Genomic DNA, 10,985 nt, shown 5'->3' on the forward strand with positions numbered 1-10,985 from the left:
ACACATCTCTCTCCTCCCGGTCGCTGTCCTCCAGTTCCCCTGGCCATGGGTCATCCACAGCATTTAACTGGCGAGCCTGCTGGCCTCTTTTCATGCATACTTTTGCAAAATGGTTAGCCGTGCCACATGAGCGGCATGATTTACCAAAGGCGGGGCACTAGTCTCGCCCACGTTTGTGCCGTGTGCCACAGTACTTGCACTCACCAGTGTCTCTCATGTTCTGTGGCTGTGCAGATGTGTTGGCCTCGGATGGCCTGCTGGCAGGCCTCCGTCCATATCACTGCCCTTGTGTGGCGTTAACGCTGTCCCCAGGCCCGGAGCTGCCCAGAGACATGGTTTTTAACCTACAGTACTGTCCATGACCTCAGCTGCCCGGCAAATAATGATGATGAATGATTTTATTTCAGTCTTCTTTTACAAAGCATAGTAGTAGAATATTAAAAAAAAAAAAAAAAAAAATGACCGAAAAGGTGTAGGCTGAAGCCGAGGCTTATAATTGCCTACCCTTTTTACATTACATTATTTACACACAAAAAATAATACAAAAAAGAAACATAATTCAGTAAATCATTTTGCAAAAACAAAAGGTTACAAAAGTTTCATAGTTTTATGTACAAAACATATACACACTTTATATATATATATATATATATATATATATATATATATATATATATATATATATATATATATATATATATATATATATATATATATATATATATATATATATATATATATATATATATTATATATCTCTTTTTTTCTTTTTCTCCTATTGTGCATACTGCTTAGTATACATACATACATGATATTCCTATTGTGGATATAGCTAACTGTTTTGGAACCTGTTCCTTCTTCTTTTCATGTCTATTGTCAACTTAAACTGAACAGTGGTTTCTCTCCTGTATGAGTTCTCGTGTGTGTCTTCAGATTTACACACACACAACACACCGATATTCACAAGAGGCAGCCTTTTCTCTCAGTCTTGTAACAAAAGCATCAAACAGCTCTCCATCCTCCTGTTTCAAGTTGCCAAAAACGTACCTCTCAAATATCACGTTCTTAGCTGGTGTGAAGTATCGCTGCAGTGCTGTCAGAATAGCCCACACATCTTTTTGTTGCTCCACGGTGAGTCCCAGGTTGTGTTTATAAATATGACGACAGTCGTTCCCCATTAACCGCCTGAGCGCCGCCGCCTGTACTGGCTTTGCTTTCTCGCTGAGCCCGGTCGCGAGCAGATAGTCCTCGAACTCCGCTTGAAAGAGGCGGGATGCTGGAAGCCAAAAAAAAACTCTCACCAAAACAACACATAAATGTCCGCTGTTATTGCAAACAGCGACGGGCCGTATATAGATCCTCTTTGGGTCCTAGTTCCACTTTTGTTTTTTATTATTATCTTTTTCCCCCTCCTTTTTTCCGATTTTTCTCCCATCCCACTGTTAGTCATTATGCCAATTCCCAACTCCCTTCCTGGTTGCCAGCCTGGCAGCGCAGACTCTCACTGGGAGAGTGTAACGTGTGGAAGGTCACACTACCTCCCTCCAGATCCTACCTTCGCTGTGCAGGCGCCCCGACTGAACTGTAGGAGTTTTTTTCTGTCCACAACGACCAGGACCCACCCCACCAGCTTTCCCACCCCTAACACTGCCAATTGTGTTAGTATGAGCGACCAGCCAAGCTGGTAGCAACGCCGAGAGCTGGGCTCGAACCCAGCGTCTCCAGCATTGGTGGCGAGCGCCTTGCCCACCACACCACCTAGCCGCCCCCTAGTTCCACTTCTGACACCATGTTTGCAGGTGTAGCTGTACAATGAATGAGTGGAGTCGCGTTGTGTCTCAATGCCGTGTTATTGCAAAACACAAGTACAAACAAACCACCCCTTCTCCAGGACGTGAGACACGTATGTACCATACAGGCACCGGCCCAGCACGGCCACCGGGCGGAGCTGTAGAGCAGCCTGTAACAACCATTGGGCTGGTGGTCTGACCTGCTAAATGACCTCTCAGCAGAACCAGACTGACCATTGGGCTGGTGGTGGTCTGACCTGCTAAATGACCTCTCAGCAGAACCAGACTGACCATTGGGCTGGTGGTTTGACCTGCTAAATGACCTGCAGAAAAAAACCTTCTTTCTAACCCTTAACAAAGTGACCCGACTGGGGCTATATTTCGCACTATATGTCCCGGTCTGAATGATTTTCCCAGTTCGGCCCTGTGTGTGTGTGTGTGTGTGTGTGTGTGTGTGTGTGTGTGTGTGTGTGTGTGTGTGTGTGTGTGTGTGTGTGTGTGTGTGTGTGTGTGTGTGTGTGTGTGTGTGTGTGTGTGTGTGTGTGTGTGTGTGTGTGTGTGTGTGTGTGTGTGTGTGTGTGTGTGTGTGTGTGTGTGTGTGTGTGTGTGTGTGTGTGTGTGTGTGTGTGTGTTCAAGAAGCTTGAAACTTGAACTCGAGGTACTGAACAATCCTCTGCTACACACACACACACACACACACACACACACACACACACACGCACACACACACACACACACACACGCGCACACAAATCTTCAGCCTCCTAGAAGGCAAAACATGTGGCCACTAGAGGCTGGGGAATGTTGTGGGACGACCTATAACGTACAAACAAAGACAACCAGCTTGCTTTTATTTATTTATTTATTTATTTATTTATTTATTTATTTATTTATTTATTTATTTATTTATTTATTTATTTATTTATTTATTTATTTATTTATTTATTTATTTATTTATTTATTTATTTATTTATTTATTTATTTATTTATTTATTTATTTATTTATTTATTTATTTATTTATTTATTTATTTATTTATTTATTTATTTATTTATTTATTTATTTATTTATTTATTTATTTATTTATTTATTTATTTATTTATTTATTTATTTATTTATTTATTTATTTATTTATTTATTTATTTATATAGCATTTTCAGCTTTTTCTGGCCAACGCAGGACCGATAGAGGGAGAGAGGGAGAACGGGAGGAGAGGTAGGGAAGACATGCGGCAAATGGTCACCGGGACTGGGAAACGAACCCGGGACGACCGCTTCGCAAACTCAGCGCGCTATGTGGTGTGCTACTGGAGCGCCCAGCTTTTTATTATTCTACTTTTTTTTACAAAAAAAACACTACTGGCCTACTATGCACTCAATACTGCAGCACTCAGGCTTCATCACTGTTTGAGGAAAATGTCTACTCAGCTGAAAGAGTTCCTGCTGACTTGTCGTACAGAACTTGTAACAAGGTGCTTTGGATAAAAGCGTTCAGCGAAACGACGAAATGTAATGTAATGTCACATAGAAAGAGACGAGTGTTGATCTTTAGGGCGTGTTGGAGGTCGTGTTGGGAGGTCGCTGTGGAGCTGTGACAAGAACCCTCCCTCTGGAAACCAGCCGTTCAGAAGTACAGCCACAATCACCACAGTTAGTAAGACCTCGTATGCGCATGTGGAGATATCTTGATAAAACGTGTGTGTACAAGATGGTGGCTTGCGACTGCGAGTAGGACTAAAATAATGTCCCCCTTTAGATGTTTAAAGTTGTCACTACTACAGTTGAAAATAGTAAATAGCAAATAGGGGGGGGGGGGGGGGGGGGGGGTGCGATGTGGCCAAGCTCTCGACACACAGAACACGTCGGTACGTTTTACGTCTGATTATCACATGTCCTCCAGGTTGGGACTAAACCCTTTCACTGCCACACGACAGAAGGTTAACCCTTTACTATCACACGACCGACGGCGATGCTCCATCATTAGCATCATTAGCTCCGCATCATTAACATCATTATTAGCATTGCCGTCGGTTGTGTGATAGTAAAGGGCTAACCTTCTGTATTGTCACAGTGAAAGGGTTAACCGGCTGTCGTGTGGCAGTGAGAGGGTTAATTAAGAGGGTGAAGGCAGAGGACTTTGCTCACTCGTCACCGTGATGAGAGGAGAGGCCGGGCTCAGTGGAGACTTACAGTCACCGTGTGCAGGAGGCCTTGCCTCGTGAAGAATTCAAATTCATGATTTCATTAATTGTTTTATGAAGGTATCGCTCCGAGAGGCGAGCCTTCCTTCGACACACTCAGAAAGGCCTCAACGTGGTGCAAAACAATGATTGTTTAACCCTTGTGTGGTGTTCAGGTTCCTTTTCAAAGAGAAGTGATATAATTACAACATATCAAATAACATTTTCATTGAGTGCACCCCCCCCCCCTCCCCCCTCCCCTACACATGTATACTACATACCCACTGGACCCAGACATATGGAGATTGTAGGTGAAAACAAGTAATTATGGTAAAAATGAAACAAAATGTTCAGTGTGTTCCTTCACTGTCTGCCTCCAATTTGTTTTATTTATATTTCTCAAGATAAATGTGATTTATTCCATACGTCTTGATTAAAATGGATTATAATACATTTTTGTATTACATTTTATCACAAAAAAACGAATACCACTCAACGAACAATAACACTATGCAACAACCATCAAATGCACTCACAGCACACACATCCACACGCACACACTCACTTTAAACAAACAACGCACTGCAGCACCCACTCTACACACTTTAGAACACCTAAACACACTTTATATTTATTGGTAAAGAATTTGCACTACAACCCATACCTCAGTAGACCTTACTGTAAATTGTACCTAAATTGTACCTCATCCCATTTCTGCTTTGCACTGTATAGTATATTGTATATTAGTATATTGTATAGTATATTGTATGGTAACTCAGTTACTTCTATTCTGCATTGAACATTGTACATATGTACATACTGAACACTTGTGTCTACGTACTTGACTTTTATGCTTGCTATACTTCTTTTATTTATACTTATCTATTTTTGTCTAGCACAGTCTCTGGAGCGTAACAGGAAGAAGCATTTTGTATAAAAGTATTCTGTACTTCTGTATGACAACTAATAAAGAAACTTGAACTATTGATAAATGTGATCAAGTGGAGGTAAACGGCAAATATGAACCAGATATATAATGCTTCTAGATTAACCATATAATGCCTTCTAGATTAACCATATAATGCCTTCTAGATTAACCATATAATGCCTTCTAGATTGCTTGTAATTGAGATAAGGTTGACATCTGTTAACAATTTTTACATACATTGTTATGGCTTTATTGTTTTAAAATCCCAATCATGTTTTGGGTCCACCAGACATTAGGTGAACGTGAACACAAACAAACCTGTGAACACCAACACAAGGGTTAATGTTTTATAATGCAAGATTCCTTTTCAAACAAACGTTATATTTATCGACAAAGTCAATTTCCTCTTCCTCACCATGTTACCGTCATGGATATTTAGCAAAGCTAAATGGTTGCTAAATTGGCATCCTCCATCATTCAGCTCATCTGTCATTTCATCCTCCATTTCACGCTTCAACAATACACGACATTATATTATTTTCTGGTATTAGTCAAAGCAGTGACATGAGCGGCGCGTCCTGAAGCATGCAATACACTCCCGTGAAATTATCTCTCTGGATGAAACAATTACATAATCTGCTATTTGTTATTTCAAGGACTGACACTCTCATAGCGTACTGTTATTAATATTCACACATCTTAGGAGGATAATCGCTGTTCTGAGACCGTAGTGCTGCAGGTAGACAGACAGGCGGGGTTCAAGCACAATACACACAGAGCTTCAGACAGCAGAGATCAAAGAATCCTCCTAAAGGACCTTTAGGGAATCTTTGTAGCAGGCCCTATGGTACCATATGGCCATCCACCTGCCAACTTGACCCCCTGCCCTCCTCCCTGGTCATAGCCTCCCTCCCCTCTCTCCTGCCCCTTATAACTGCAATAATCCAGTCCTCCCTCACCTCTGGTTCTGTTACATCATCTCTCAAATCCGCTGCTGTAACACCGATTCTAAAGAAACCTGGTTCAGACCCCAACATTTTCAATAACCTCCGTCCCATCTCCAACCTGCCATTTCTCTAAAAAAATCCTGGAAAAAGTAGTGGCTTCTCAGATTCATGCTCACCTCTCCAACAATAACCTCTATGAACAGTTCCAATCAGGTTTTCGCCCCCGTCACAGCACAGAAACAGCCCTCCTCAAAATCACGAATTACCTTCTGATGGCAGCTGACTCCGGACTATTATCCATCCTCATCCTCCTCGATCTAAGCGCCGCATTTGACACCATATCTCACTCCACCCTCCTAAACCGACTAGCCTCCATTGGAACCTCCCACACATCCCTAGACTGGTTCCATTCATATCTCTCTGGTCGTACTCAGTTCATTCAGTTAAAATAATTCACATCCCATCCATCCCCCCTCTCCTCCGGTGTTCCCCAGGGCTCTGTCCATGGCCCTATCCTCTTCATCATCTACCTCCTCCCACTTGGTCTGATTCTCCGTAAATATTACGTGGACGACACCCAGCTCATGTTTCCTCCAAACCCACTTCCACCCTCCCTCCCTCTTCCCTCTGTGCCTGTTTACAGGAAATCAAATCCTGGTTCCTCAAACTAAACAGTGATAAAACAGAGGTAGTCCTCATTGGCTCCAAGTCCACCAAGCACCCCAGTTTCACCCTCACCATAGACAACTCCTTGGTTTCCCCTCCCCCCCAGGTCAAGAGTCTGGGTGTCGTCCTCGACAGCACCCTATCATTCCATTCCCACATCAATAACACCATCCGGTCCGCCTACTTCCACCTTCGCAACATCAACCGCCTCCGCCCTTCACTCACTCCCAACAGCGCCGCAATCCTGGTCCACTCCCTCGTCACTTCCCGCTTGGATTATTGCAACTCCCTTCTCTTTGGTCTTCCCCACAAACTCCAACTGGTCCAGAACGCTGCTGCCCGTAGAATAACCAGAACCCCTGTCATCAGTCACATCACCCCTGTCCTACGCCAACTACACAGTAAAGTGCAATGTTAATATTAATATAGTGATTAAGCTGGGTATAAGATATATACATTTGTTCTACTGAGTACAATGCTAATCACATGTATGTACAGAGTTGTAATATATTTAAATGTTTCAAACATTTTCTTATGTACCCCAGTTGCTATTGCATGCACATATTTGTGTTTTATTACACGTATATGTACATACATACCAACTATTCGCCTGTTTTATTCTCAACCCATCCATAGCAACACTATTATCACCGACATCTAAGAAGGGAGATCCCCCTTTGAACAGCCCTTCTAAGGTTTCTCTCCTCCACATTGCCTGTGGTGCTTTTTTCCTATTACTAGGTTTTTCCTTACCTTCGCTGGGGTATGTCTGGGAGTGTTGCATTTATTTATTTTACATTTATTTTGGATTTCATGGTGGGTTTTTTGTTCTTGATTTATTGGGATGTTTCTTCTTGAATAGTGTAAAGAAGACTTGTCCGGACCATGGGGACATTAACTTGTGATTTCGGGCTTTACAAATCAATTTGATTTGATTTAATTAATATGCATTTATATGTCCAGTGATACAGGTATAATATAATATAATAACCAGAACCCCTGTCATCAGTCACATCACCCCTGTCCTACGCCAACTACACTGGCTTCCCATCAAACACTGCATAGACTACAAGATCCTCCTCCATACATTCAAGGCCATCCACAACATCGCCCCTCCATACCTGTCCGACCTCCTCCACATCAACATTCCCACCCGGTCCCTCAGGTCTGCCTCCTCCATCAACCTGACCATCCCCCCAGCCCGTCTGTCCACCATGGGGTAAAGAGCCTTCAGCTGCTCTGCCCCCCGCCTCTGGAACTCCCTCCCCCCCCGACGTCAGGAACATTGACTCCATCATCCCATTCAAAACCCACCTCAAAACCCACCTGTTTAGGCAGGCGTATGTCTGATTTTATATTATAAATGGATTGTGATTGTTAATGAACTGTTTTTAAATTGTTGTACGGCAGGGCGGCTAGGTGGTGTAGTGGGCAAGGCACTCGCCACCAATGTGGAGACGCTGGGTTCGCGTGTTCGAATCCAGCTCTACACATTGTTTTCAGTTTAGCTGGTCGTCCGCAGTAATACACATTGGCCGTATTACGGGGAGGGAAACTGAAGGGTGGGGATCGGGCGTTGTGAACAAGCGACTCCTACAAGTCGGTTGGTGCGCCTGCGCAGTAGAATCAGGAAGTGTCGGGGGCAGCGTGAGCCTCCCACGCGTTACTCCTCGACACTGAGAGATCGAGCTGCGCAGGTGAAAAGATGCGACTGCTGTTACCTCAAGTACCGGAGGGGACTTGTGCTATGTATGACTTAGTCCACATTGCAGCCGGCTTGTGGGAGGCAAAAAACAGCATTCGTGACAGGGGAGGGTTGAATTGGATGATACGAAAATTGGGATGGGAGAAAATCATAGAAAATGGGAGAAAAAGTGGATCAAAAAAAAATTGTTGTACGGCGACCTTGAGTGTCTTGAAAGGGGCCTTATAAATAAAAGCATTATTATTATTTGTATTACCATTCAAACCTAAGAGCACGTGTTGTCCTGTTACTTACTCCGTGGGTCTGCTGGAAACACATTATTTGTACAAAAATGCAACAACAGATGTTAACTTTATCAATTACAAGCAATGTAGAAAGCATATATATGGTTGATGTTTCCCATTTACCTCTGCTAGATCACATTCATCAATAAAAGGGCTATTTATTATTATTAATTTTTGTATGTGATGTCTGTAAAGAAAAACATCAAGAAGACATGAATGGAATAAATCATGAAAAATATCAACGAAACAAGAGGCAGATAGGGAAGATATACACAGTGAACCTCATTTTTATATTTACTTGTTTACACCTACAATTTCGACCCAAACACCACTTATGCAAGGCCAGATTAAGACTTCAGAGGCCCCTGGGCCAGATTCTTGTGGAGGCCCCCCCACACACGTGCACGCACGCACAGTGGCGTTTTTATGTCACTTTAAAAAATATATAGAATATTTAGAAGTGGTGGGCTCTGAGGGCCAAGCTAAAAGGACTTTGATCACCCCTGCCCACTTTGACAACCTAGGATGGCTTAGAGTAGACGACAGAGTACAGCAACTTGCAATGGGCCTGGTCTACAAGATACACTACATGACCAAGGTACCCATGTACATGTCAAAATACTTCCCAAAGGTCAGTGAATACCACGATCACAACACCAGAGGGAGCTCCACAAATCATGTTAAACCCAGATTCGGCTCAAACAAGGGACTAAACACGTTTCGCAATTATGCCACATCAATGTGGAACGCCCTACCCAAAGCTGTAAAGGAATGTGAATCACTACCCACTTTCAAAAACACTCTCAAGGAACACCTACGGGAGACTGCAATTCGAAACTATCCCCTGTAAATGTCCTAACACAACCCCCTCCAATGTACAGTAAATTACCAAGTATGGTTTTGTCAATATTCCAATGTACAGTTTTGCTTGTACAGTTGTACAGTGTCCCCCACCCACCCCTCCCACCCACCGAACCACCTCCAATGTACAGTCCCCCCCACCCCCCCCCCCACCTACCCAACCTCCTCCAATGTACAGTTTCTACGTCAAATGTATATACTCTCTTTTCTGGACTCTTTTCGAATCACAAACAGTACTGTATTTGCAAATCTGGTATGTCATACATTTATAGATGTAGCAGTACTGTCTATCTGTATGTCATGTATGTCATATATGTTATGATGAATTGAAAATGGGGGACCCTGATGTAAACAAGACGAAAGTCTTTCTCTGGTCTGCATCCCCTTAACAATTATTGAGCTGTACTGTACTGTACCCATTCTACAATCTGTTAATACAGTTTTCAATCAATCAATCAAGAAGAGAAAAGAAACACATCATGTTGGAGACAAGAATATAATATTAGAATAGTAAGCTTACTTTTACGTGAATGTCAATTTAAATTATAATTAGGGAAGGGAGGGGGTTGAAATGTGTTTTTGTCCTGTGTTACTGTCTGTGAATGAATGAATTAATGAAAATTGTATTTAACAGATTGCAGAATGGGTACAAATAATACAGTACGGCTCAATACACACAATTGTTAAGGGGATGCAGACCAGAGAAAGACATTCGCCTTGTTTACATCAGGGTCCCCCATTTTCAATTCATAGTGACATGTATGACATGCACAACATATATGACATCATGACATTTATGGCATAGGGACATACATGACATACAGGTATATAGTACTGTTACATTTGTGACATATATGATATGCAAATATACAGTACTGTTACCCATAGATCCTGACAGAGAGTATATACATATGATGGGGAGGGGACTGTACATTAGGAGGGGGTGGGTGGGTGGGTGGGAGAGAAATATACATACGGTGGGGAGAGAATATATACATTACATACGGTGGGGAGGGGACTGTCTATTAGGTGGGGGTGGGGCTGTATGTATGTATGTATGTATGTATGTATGTATGTATGTATGTATGTATGTATGTATGTATGTATGTATGTATGTATGTATGTATGTATGTATGTATGTATGTATGTATGTATGTATGTATGTTTGTATGTATGTATGTATGTATGTATGTATGTATGTATGTATGTATGTATGTATGTATGTATGTATGTATGTATGTATGTGTGTGTGTGTGTGTGTATGAATGTATGTATGTATGTATGTATGTATGTATGTATGTATGTATGTATGTATGTATGTATGTATGTATGTATGTATGTATGTATGTATGTATGTATGTATGTATGTATGTATGTATAAAAGAAAAAAAATACAATAGAAATATTGACTGACGTTTCTTAGGCGACTCTTTCGAAGTTGGTTAAGGTTAGAGTATGGAATCAGGGCTGGTGTTCTATAGCCCTGCTCTAAGACAAACTCTAACCTTAACCAACTTCGAAAGAGTGCCTAAGCTTAACCGGTGAAAAAAAGAGGCGTCACACGATTGGCGCTACCAGAAACGTCAGTGGCCAATCAGAGCGCAGAACGTGAACGCGGACCTGGA

The sequence above is a fragment of the Notolepis coatsorum genome (genome assembly GCF_963971535.1).
Source record: "Notolepis coatsorum genome assembly, chromosome: 8".
Classification (NCBI taxonomy): Eukaryota; Metazoa; Chordata; class Actinopteri; order Aulopiformes; family Paralepididae; genus Notolepis; species Notolepis coatsorum.